This window comes from Ranitomeya variabilis, chromosome 2 (genome assembly GCF_051348905.1).
Source record: "Ranitomeya variabilis isolate aRanVar5 chromosome 2, aRanVar5.hap1, whole genome shotgun sequence".
In the NCBI taxonomy this organism is placed as follows: Eukaryota; Metazoa; Chordata; class Amphibia; order Anura; family Dendrobatidae; genus Ranitomeya; species Ranitomeya variabilis.
In genome coordinates, this window is record NC_135233.1 from 412,362,240 (window position 1) to 412,374,430 (window position 12,191).

Here is a 12,191-nt window from a genome sequence, read left to right on the forward strand (position 1 = left end):
TACCAGCACCTGTCTGGCCTGCCCTGCTCTCCTATTTCCCTCCTTACTGGAGCAGTCACTCCTCCGGCTTTCAGAGGACATGCCTGGCTGCAGCAGTGCTACCCCTGTACTGGCACCCCCCTCATCTGCCAACTTAGCAAACTTATTGGGGTGTGCCAGATCAGGACTAGCCTCCCTGGCACTCTTCCCTCTACCCCGCCTTCTATCTGTCACCCAGCTAACTGCCACACTGTCCTGCAGCTCCATCCTACCATCCCCCTCCTCATCTATCCCATTGAGCGTCTGCTCTGTGAGCAGAAGACTCCTCTCCATATTGTCTATGGATCTCAGTGTTGCCAGCTGCACATTTAGATCCAAAATCTGGGCTTCCAAATGCACAATGTGCTCACATCTCGCACAGCAGTATGCACCCTCGACCAGCTGGTCAAGGACTGCATACATGTGGCAAGATGTGCACTGGATGGCATTAACAATTGTGGAGCACATTTCCTAATGGGGATTACACCACACAGAAACGTTAATTAAAAATAAATACAAAGTATTAATTTAAAAAAAAAATAAAATAAAACAAAACAGAAGCAATTCCTCCCTTGGAAACTCCCTGATTCCAAAGTCACTGAATCACAAGTCACACACTTACCGCCGTTCACACTTACGCTCAGGTCACACTCAGCTCGCTCACACTCGCTGTGCTGAAAATTTATAGATTTTTTTTTTTTTCTCTCTATCTCCCCTCAACAGCAATCCACCTTGCTGTTCAGATGCACTTCCAACTTTCCTCCCACCTCTCATCTAAGGCTAGTTTCACATTTGCGAAACTAGCCTTGACAACCTCCAATCACTCCACCGAAACTGCCCTGACCAAAATTACTAATGACTTATTCACAGTCAAAGCTAACAGACACTTCTCCATCCTCCTCCTTCTTCTTGATCTGTCCTCTGCCTTCGACACTTTCGACCATTGCTTACTTTTACACATTTTTTCTTCCCTTGGCATCAAAGACCTTGCCCTGTCCTGGAATTCCTCAGATCTTTCCGACCGCACATTTAGTGTTTCCTACTCCCACACTACCTCCTCATCCCACCCTCTGTCTGTTGGAGTCCCTCAAGGCTCTGTCCTAGGGTCCCTACTTTTTTCCATCTATACCATTGGCCTAGGACAACTCAAAGTCCCATGGCTTCCAGTACCACCTGTATGCGGACGACACTCAGATCTACCTCTCTGGCCCAGAATCCTCGAGTGTCTGTCAGCCATATCCTCCTTCACCTCTCGCTTCCTAAAACTCTATGTAGACAAAACTGAACTCATCATATTTTCTCCATCTCGCGTAACTCCACTACCCAACCTATCAATTATGGTAAACATCATCACACTCTTTCCCGCACCTGAAATCCGCTGCCTTGAAGTAACTCTCGACTCTGCCCTGTCCTTTAAACCGCGCGTCCAAACTCTTGCCACCTCCTGTTGCCTCCAACTCAAATATTTCCAGAATCTGTCCCTTCCTCAGCCCTCAATCTACTAAAACTCTTGTGCATGCCCTCATCTCCCGCCTTGATTACTGCAACACCTTCCTCTGTGGCCTCCCTGCTAATTCTCTTGCACCACTCCAGTCTGTCCTCAACTCTGCTGCCCGACTACATTGGAGGAGGCCTTCAGAGATCTGTGCGATGTAACTAGATGCCACCAATACTTGGATCTCGTTGTGGACTACATTCGAGGATGCCTTCAAAGATCTGTGATATAACTAGATGCCACCAATACTTTGGATCTTATCGTGGACTTGTTAAATATTATTAATTTAATCATTCTTAATCTCAATTCAGTACCGAGCACATTGCTTCTTGCTGACATTACAAAGAGCTATTTTTGTGCATGTATCTCAGAGTATAAGTCAACTCCATATAAAGGGCAACACGTGATCTGAGGACACACACACACATATATATATATATATATATATATATATATATATATATATATATATATATATATATATATATATATATAAAAACACAGCTCTTAGGAGGGTGGGGGTCTTTTGTCACGTGGGACTGCCACCGCCCGTCTTCACCATCATTCTCCATGGACGTTCGAGAAGGAAGGAACAACAGCTGGCAGCCATGATAACCTTCAAACTTCACAAAGACAGACGGCTTTTACCATCCAAACTTTGGGAAAGATGAGTATCAAGTGCTGATATCTACACATGGACAATCTGTTTTTTGTTTCACTGCGATGTGGTTATTCTGTGGACAATTCAATAAACCACTACCTTTTTTATGAGAATATCATGACATTTTTCTTTAAGAGTAATGCACCTGGTGAATAGTCTAGATTAAATAAACGTGCAAAATAAGCATATTTAACAGGACTACATTGCAGGATGCCTTCAGAGATCTGTGTGATGTAACTAGATGCCGCCAATACTTTGATGTCGTCATGGACTACATTTCAGGACGCCTTCAGAGATCTGTGTGATATAACTAGATGTCACAAATAGGGTTGAGCGAAACAGATCGTTCATTTTCATACGTCGCCGACTTTTGGCAAAGTCGGCGTCTCATGAAACCCGACCCGATCCCTGTGTGGGGTCGGCCATGCGGTACGCGACTTTCGCGCCAAAGTCGCGTTTCAATGACGCTAAAAGCGCCATTTCTCAGCCAATTTAGGTGGACGCAGAGTGTGGGCAGCGTGATGACATAGATCTCAGTCCCCACCATCTTAGAGAAGGGCATTGCAGTGATTGGCTTGCTTTCTGCCGCGTCACAGGGGCTATAAAGGGGCGTTCCCGCCGACCGCCATCTTACTGCTGCTGATCTGAGCATAGGGAGAGGTGCCGCTTCGTCAGAAGCAGGGATAGTGTTTTGCAGGGTACATTCACCCCCAAACCGCTTGTGCTGTAGCGATTTCCACTGTCCAACACCACCTTTTGTTTGCAGGGACAGTGGAAGCTACATTTTTTTTCCCTCAGCGCTGTAGCTCATTGGGCTGCCCTAGAAGGCTCCCTGATAGCTGCGTTGCTGTGTGTGTACGCCACTGTGCAAACCAACTGCTTTTTTCAAAGCACAAATCCTGTTGTTCCTTCCTTTCTGCACAGCTATCTTGTTTGTTTGTCCACACTTTTGTGTGCAGCAGTCCTTTTTATAGCTGCCTGCCATACTTTTCTGAGATTACTGCAGGGAGATAAAGATTGGCAAGTCTGCCTCTGTGCCAGTGCTGTGTGTGGCATCTGTCTCTCATTGTGTGCCACCGAAAACCAGTGTGTAATACTGGGCCATATTTTTTTTTTTTAAATTCTCCCTGTAAAAAAATAAATAAATAGTGGGAGATAAAGATTGGCAAGTCTGCCTCTGTGCCAGTGCTGTGTGTGGCATCTGTCTCTCATTGTGTGCCACCGAAAACCAGTGTGTAATACTGGGCCATATTTTTTTTTTTTTTTTTTTTAATTCTCCCTGTAAAAAAATAAATAAATAGTGGGAGATAAAGATTGGCAAGTCTGCCTCTGTGCCATTGCTGTGTGTGGCATCTGTCTCTCATTGTGTGCCACCGAAAACCAGTGTGTAATACTGGGCCTTTTTTTTTTTTTTTTTGTAAATTCTCCCTGTAAAAAAATAAATAAATAGTGGGAGATAAAGATTGGCAAGTCTGCCTCTGTGCCAGTGCTGTGTGTGGCATCTGTCTCTCAATGTGTGCCACCGAAAACCAGTGTGTAATACTGGGCCATATTTTTTTTTTTGTAAATTCTCCCTGTAAAAAAATAAATAAATAGTGGGAGATAAAGATTGGCAAGTCTGCCTCTGTGCCAGTGCTGTGTGTGGCATCTGTCTCTCATTGTGTGCCACCGAAAACCAGTGTGTAATACTGGGCCTTTTTTTTTTTTTTTTTAAATTCTCCCTGAAAAAAAAAATAGTGGAAGATTAAGATTGGCATTTCTGCTTGAGTGCCAGTCATATGTGTGCCATCTGTCTCAAATTATTGGGGCACAGAAAACCTAGTGTGTAACATTGGGCCTGGTTTTTCTTTCAGTGTCAGCCACCTATAAAGGTGTATATAAATCCTACAGAAGTTAGAGTTCACCTTATAAGTTGTTTTACAGTAACAAATACCGTTACTTTGGTTACGTTTTGCAAACAATGAGGAAGTCTGGTGGAAGAGGTCGTGGCCGTGGGCGGTCATTGTCAGCTGGTAATGATGGTAGTGGTGGTGGAGCATCAGGTGGTCGTGGTAAAAGCAGTACAGCACCTAAGTCTCGAGTTGTTGAGCCAGGATCGTCGTCTGGCTACACAAGGCCTCAAACGCTCCCTTTTCTGGGAGTAGGAAAACCGCTTTTAAAGCCGGAGCAGCAAGAACAAGTTTTGGCTTTCCTTGCTGACTCAGCCTCTAGCTCTTTTGCCTCCTCTTCTGAAAGTGCAAAATGTAAAAGCAGCGCGTCTTTAGTGGATGTTTACGGTCGCTTCCTTGCCTTCTTCACCCAGAACAAGAGAAAAGGATGCGTCAGGAGACACAACGGGTTACTCCATGGAGCTCTTTACACATACCGTTCCTGGGTTAGACAGTGAAACAGTTAACAGGCCATGCCCATTAGAAGTTGAATCGGACATGTAGTGCACTGATGCACAGCCACAGCCAGATTACTATGCTGTTCCTTTGACTCAGACCAGAACATTGCCCTCGCAGTGTAGTGAGCCAGAATCAAACCCAGCTGAGACTATGGTGCCCCGTCACGAACGCTCTACCACCGGCTTACACGGTGACAGACGAAGTTGCACACGAGATAGAAGAGGAGGTCATAGATGACCCAGTTGTTGACCCCGATTGGCAGCCATTGGGGGAACAGGGTGCAGGCGGCAGTAGTTCTGAAGTGGAGGAGGAGCCGCAGCAGGCATCAACATCACAACAGGTTCCATCTGCCGGGCCCGTATCTGGCAAAAAACGCGTGGCAAAACCAAAAGCAGTTGGAGGACAGCGTGGCCATCCGGTTAAAGAAGCTCAGTCTGCAATGCCTGAAAAGGTATCCGATAGTAGAAAGAGTGCAGTCTGGCATTTTTTTAAACAACATCCAAATGATCAGAGCAAAGTCATCTGTCAAAAAAGTTCAACTACCTTAAGCAGAGGTCAGAATCTTAAAAGTCTAAATACAAGTTGCATGCATAGACATTTATCCACCATGCATTTGCAAGCTTGGACTAACTACCAAACGTGCCTAAAGGTTGCAGCACACTCAGCCAATGAAGCTAGTCAGCAACGCTACATCCCTTCCCTCACTGTAAGCCCACCATTTCCCGCACCACCTGCAGTATCTGTGCAGCTTTCGTCGCCAGGCCAAAGCAGTCAGGGAATCACCAGGTTCGTAGTAGGAAACACTGCATGTAGGGCACCGGCAAGAATACCATCTCCAACCCTCTCTCAGTCTGCCATGTCCACCGGCACCACCGCTAGTTCCACGATCTCCAGCTCTCCAGTCCAGCTCACCCTACATGAGACTCTTGTTAGGAAAAGGAAGTACTCATCCTCGCACCCGCGTACACAGGGTTTGAACGCCCACATTGCTAGACTAATCTCATTGGAGATGATGCCCTAACGGTTAGTTAAAAGCGAAGCTTTCAAAGCGCTGATGGACTACGCTGTACCACGCTACGAGCTACCCAGTCGACACTTCTTTTCTAGAAAAGCCATCCCAGCCCTCCAACAGCATGTTAAAGACCGCATCGTCCATGCACTCAGGCAGTCTGTGACTACAAAGGTGCACCTGACAACAGATGCATGGACCAGTAGGCATGGCCAGGGACGTTACGTGTCCATCACGGCACACTGGGTGAATGTGGTGGATGCAGGGTCCACAGGGGACAGCAATATTGGGACAGTTCTGCCTAGCCCACGGTCAAGGAAAGAGTTGGCTGTAGGCGTTTGCCCCCCCTCCTCCTCTTCCTCCTGCAGAAGCGAGAGCTCGTCCACAGACCGCAGTCGCACATCCACTCCATCCGCAGCTGCTACTGTTGCACACCAGGTGTGCCATTATGGGACAGCTAGTGGCAAGCGTCAGCAGGCTGTATTGGCAATGAAGTGTTTGGGCGACAACAGACACCGCGGAAGTTCTGTCCGAGTTCTTGCAGAAAGAAACTCAGTCATGGCTGGGCACTGTACATCTTGAGGCAGGCAAGGTAGTGAGTGATAACGGAAGGAATTTCATGGCTGCCATAGCCCTTTCCCAACTGAAACACATTCCTTGCCTGGCTCACAGCTTAAACCTGGTGGTGCAGTGCTTCCTGAAAAGTTATCCGGGGTTACCCGACCTGCTCCTCAAAGTGCGCAGACTTTGCTCACATATCCACCGTTCCCCCGTACACTCCAGCCGTATGCAGAACTATCAGCGGTCTTTGAACCTTCCCCAGCATCGCCTAATCAACTCCACACTGCACATGCTTCAGAGACTGTGCGAACAGAGGTGTGCTGTTATGTATTTGTGGGAGGATACACGGGCAGGCAGTTGGATGGCAGACATGGAGTTGTCAGGTGTGCAGTGGTCGAAGCTACAAGACCTGTGTCAAGTCCTTCAGTGTTTTGAGGAATGCACACCGATGGTTAGTGCAGACAATGCCATAATAAGCATGAGCATCCCCCTAATGCGTCTGCTGATGCAAAGTTTGACGCACATAAAGGAGCAGGCGTCTTCAGCCGAAGAAGAGGAAAGCCTTGATGACAGTCAGCCATTGTCTGGTCAGGGCCGTGTAGAGGACGCGGTAGCGGGCGAAGAGGAGGAGGAGGAGGACGACGAGGAGGATGATGGGGATGAGTACTTTTTTAATGAGGAAGCTTCTCCTGGGCCAACAGAAATTAGTGGCATTGCAAGGCCGGGTTCTGTTTTTTTAAGGGAGACAAGTGACGTAGATTTGCCTGTAACTGCCCCTCAAACCAGCACAACCGCAGATTTGACAACTGGAACTTTGGCCCACATGGCGGATTATGCCTTACGTATCCTCAAAAGGGACCCACGCATTATTAAAATGATGAGCGATGACGATTACTGGTTGGCCTGCATCCTTGACCCTCGCTATAAAGGCAAATTGCAAAATATTATGCCACATGAGAACCTCGAACAAATATTAGCAACCAAACAAGCTACTCTTGTAGACCGTTTGATTTAGGCATTCCCAGCACACAGCGCCGGTGATGGTTCTCACACGAGCTGCAGGGGGCTACAGGGCAGAGGTGTTAGAGGTGCACAAATCAGAAGTGGCGTTGGACAGAGGGATTTTCTGACCAGGTTGTGGAGTGATTTCGCAATGACCGCAGACAGGACAGGTACTGCAGCATCTATTCAAAGTGACAGGAGACAACATTTGTCCAGTATGGTTACTAACTATTTTTCATCCCTTATCGATGTTCTCCCTCAACCGTCATTCCCATTTGATTACTGGGCATCCAAATTAGACACCTGGCCTGAATTGGCAGAATATGCATTGCAGGAGCTTGCTTGCCCAGCAGCTAGTGTGCTATCAGAAAGAGTATTCAGTGCTGCTGGTTCAATATTAACCGAAAAAAGGACTCGTCTGGCTACCCAAAATGTGGATGATCTCACCTTCATTAAAATGAACCACTCCTGGATTTCAAATTATTTTGCCCCACCTTTCCCGGCTGACACCTAGCTTTCCTATAAAAAGGTCTTGCTTGTGGACTGGTCTTACTGAGTGTTCCAATCTCTTAATTTGCAGCAGCTGTTTGTCCAGCATACGACATGTTTACACCTCCCTCAATGGGAAAACTCCCCCCACGGGGCCGTGGTCTCGCCACTTGGCGCAAGCACCCGTTAGAGTGCCGTTTTTCTGAAGAGGTGGGTGTGCCCGCTTTTGGTCGACGGCACTGCCACTGGGTCCCTCATAATACAATAAAGTGTCTCTGGCGGTGGTGGCGCGCACCCAACGTCAGACACACCGTTGTAACATGAGGGGCCCTGGGACGGTACCGCTGGCCACAAGAGAGTTCACCCCCCCCAGCTCAAACTGTGCTCTACCACGTGCAAAATTATCTCTCACAGCTCCACCAATGTTTAGTCTATGCGCTGACATCATTCAATGCCTGGCACTGACAATACCAATTTGTTGACATCTATGATGCTAGTTAAAGTAGTCTGGGTCAGTGTCCTATATTGACACCAGTAAATACTTACTGCCAAATTACTATGTCAGAAACTCAGCAGATGAGCCCACCCCTGTACCTAAGTATGCCACACTTTTTTTTTTTGTTGTTTTGCGAGACATTAACATCAATTTTTTTTTTTGTGAGTACTAACTGTGTCAGACCCTCCTTGCAATCCTCCTCCGCTGACCACAATGCTGCCTGTGTATCCATGTAACCGATTTAAAACTGCCTTGAGCCTATTTTTTGTTATTTTAGGCCTTCGTTAGCCTGTCTGCGGTCCCTCCTTGCAATACTCCTCCACTGACCACAATGCTGCCTGTGTATCCATGTAACCGATTTAAAACTGCCTTGAGCCTATTTTTTTGTTATTTTAGGCCTTCGTTAGCCTGTGTGCGGTCCCTCCTTGCAATACTCCTCCACTGACCACAATGCTGCCTGTGTATCCATGTAACCAATTTAAAACTGCATAGAGCCTATTTTTAGTTATTTTAGGCCTAGTAAGCCTGTCTGCGGTCCCTCCTTGCAATCCTCCTCCGCTGACCACACCAATGCTGCCCGTGTACCCCTGGAACCTATTTAAAAGCTCATAGAGCCTATTTATATATTTTATTTAATATTAATAAAGCCATGATGGACTACGCTGTACCACGCTACAAGCTAACCAGTCGACACTTCTTTTGCGAGAAAAGCCATCCCAACCCTCCACCAGCATGTAAAAGACCGCATTGTCCATGCACTCTGGCAATCTGTGAGTACAAAGGTGCACCTGACAACAGACGCATGGACCTGTAGGCATGGCCACGGAAGGTTACGTGTCCATTACGTCGCAATGGGTTAATGTGGTGGATGCATGGTCCACAGGGGACAGCCTACTAAGTCTGTCTGCAGTGCCTAATTCAAATTGTCCTCCACTGTCTAAATCTGAGCTTCAACCTTCTGGCTCTCATTAAGTGCTGTTTTTTAAAAAAATTGGTGGTTACGGCCTACTAACGGTGTCTGCCGCTCCCTGGTGTTGTCCTCCACTGTCTAAATCTGAGCTTCGAGGGGGGTTATTTGGCGTGCACTCGGCCTAATGAGACGAGGTGCTGGTGTAATGGACCTAGAGGCCCTGAATTGGCAATTAATCAAATTCACCGCACTCTCTTTGGATATGTGAAAAAAATTGTAACAGTTTATTCAACCTGATGGGAGCGTAACAGAATATTACAGCATATGCGATTAACAACGTTTCGGCTCAACCTGAGCCTTTATCACGTTATCGCTTATTCCAATAGAGGATAGTGTGTGAGGAGGGATAAGTCCCAATGGTGCAGCAGATTCTTTCAGTAATACACTGGTATGCTAATGGACAGGTATGTAAACAGAGGTTCCCCTTGTAAAGGGTATGGACCTTGAGAATCAGGATGGAGAGCGGCGCTCCCGCGCTGTGCTCAGTGTCAGCGTGTGTCAGACACGCTGACACTGAGCACAGTGCGGGAGCGCCGCTCTCCATCCTGATTCTCAAGGTCCATACCCTTTACAAGGGGAACCTCTGTTTACATACCTGTCCATTAGCATACCAGTGTATTACTGAAAGAATCTGCTGCACCATTGGGACTTATCCCTCCTCACACACTATCCTCTATTGGAATAAGCGATAACGTGATAAAGGCTCAGGTTGAGCCGAAACGTTGTTAATCGCATATGCTGTAATATTCTGTTACGCTCCCATCAGGTTGAATAAACTGTTACAATTTTTTTCACATATCCAAAGAGAGTGCGGTGAATTTGATTAATTGCTAAATCTGAGCTTCAACCTTCTGGCTCTCATTAAGTGCTGTTTTTTTAAAAATTGGTGGTTGCGGCCTACTAAAGGTGTCTGCCGCTCCCTGGTGTTGTCCTCCACTGTCTAAATCTGAGCTTCAACCTTCTGGCTCTCATTAAGTGCTTTTTAAAAAAAATTTGGTGGTTGGGGCATACTAACAGTGTCTGCCGCTCCCTGGTGTTGTCCTCTACTGTATAAATCTGAGCTTCAACCTTCTGGCTCTCATTAAGTGCTTTTTAAAAAAAATTTGGTGGTTGGGGCATATTAACGGTGTCTGCCGCTCCCTGGTGTTGTCCTCTACTGTATAAATCTGAGCTTCAACCTTCTGGCTCTCATTAAGTGCTTTTTAAAAAAAATTGGTGGTTACGGCCTACTAACGGTGTCTGCCGCTCCCTGGTGTTGTCCTCCACTGTATAAAGCTGAGCTTCAGTCTTTAGGCTTTTGGCCTATAGTAGCAGATATTAAACTGCATTTGGCCTACCAGTGTGGTTGGGCCCTTAAAACAGTGTCTGCTGCTCCTGGGTTTGCTACTCCACTGAACAAAGCAATGCCGCCTGTTTAGTCCTGTTACCAATTTTGAACTGCATTTAGCCTACTTTATTCTTTTGGCCCTATATCTGTGTTTCCTCCTCATCCTGCCCATTGCCCAGCCACTGCTAGATGAGTCTGCTGGTACATTGACCTAGACCACTACATTCCCCTTGCACTCTACACAGCCAGAATCTGACCCTGCTGAAAGTAAGGTTCCCCTTCCCGCATGTTATACCACCTTACACAGGGACAAAGAGGAAGGTGCAGATGAAAGTGCAGGTTCCTTCATCAGGTGGGGGGGCATACTCGTTGGCGACGTCACTGGCACAGAGCCCCTCAGAGTATGCAAAAGTGTCGCTGCTGGTGGGAGGCGCCCCCGCCGTGCAAACACACCGCTGTACTTTGAGGGGCCCTGTGCCAGTGCGAACGAGTGGGCCTCCCTGCTTGCTCAGGATCACAGCACTTGCAAAGTTGAAATACTTACCTCTCACTGCTCCACCGCCGTGACGTAGTCCACGTTTCCTGGGCCCACTAAAACCTTGAACCAGCCCTACCCCCCACAACTTTTGCCAAATGACCCCCAATTTCCAATGCCCAACTATTATTATAAAGTTAATAAAGATTGACAAGCTGCAGAAACAAGAATGGATGTTTTTGGCATTAAAATGGGCACTGTAGGTGTTTTCCTGGCCTCCACTCACTGCCGACTATGCTTCCCCATTGACTTGCATTGGGTTTGGTGTTTCGGTCGATCCCCGACTTTTAGCGATAATCGGCCGACTGCACTCGACTCGACTTTGGACAAAGTCGGGTTTCGCAAAACCCGACTCGATCTTAAAAAAATGAAAGTCGCTCAACCCTGGTCACAAATACTTAGATCTTGTTGTGTACTATATTGGAGGATGTTTTTAGAGATGTTTGTGATGTAACTAGATGTCACCAATACTTAGATCTTGTCGTGGACAACATTTGAGGACGCCTTCAGAGAGGTGTGTGATGTAACTAGATGCCAAAAATACTTAGATCTCATGTCTGCTTCTCACTGACACTGACCTGAGAGAAGTATTGGAGACATTTTTATAACAAATTGCCTTTATCTATGTCGGACAATTGGAGAAGCCCTCCAACAATGATCTACATATGTTGGTGCAGAGCGCCTGAGTCCAGGGAGGTGTCACTTACTACATGATGGTGCAGATTCCTTAGAGACACTGATTTTGCAGTTTGAGATTTACTGCTAGATGCAGAGAAACATCAGAACTGATTTTGACAGCGTTCATACATGCAGGCAACTAGTTTAAGGAACAAGACCCTCAAGGAAGGTTCCCAGTAGATTCAAATGCCATATCAGTGGACAGACACCGCCTTCGGCTGAGCCATTGTGGAGCACAAACTGGGCTGCAATTGTTTGCAGGCACCATGTCACATATGTAAAGCTACTGGGGCAAAAAAAAGCGGGGGCAAAAGAAGAGTGGGAAAAAGAAGCGGGGGAAAAAGGAGAGGGCACAAAAGAAGGAGGGGCAAAAGAAACAGGGCAAAAGAAAATAATGGGGCCTTAGAAAATAATGGGGTAAATGAAAATAATGGGGGCAGAAGAAAATAATGGGGAAAAGAAAACGGAGCAAAATAAAAAAACAGGAGCAAAATAAAATAAGTGGGGCAAAAGAAAAGAACGGGGAAAAAAAGAAAAAAGAATGGGGCAAAAGAAAAAAACAG

At 46.7% G+C, this 12,191-nt stretch overlaps 1 protein-coding gene across 2 annotated transcripts in view; it reads right to left on the bottom strand.

Annotated features, from left to right (window-relative positions):
• PHKA1 (phosphorylase kinase regulatory subunit alpha 1) overlaps nt 1-12,191 on the bottom strand; it is a 491,521-nt gene that overhangs the window by 211,998 nt on the left and 267,332 nt on the right. The window lies entirely within an intron of this gene.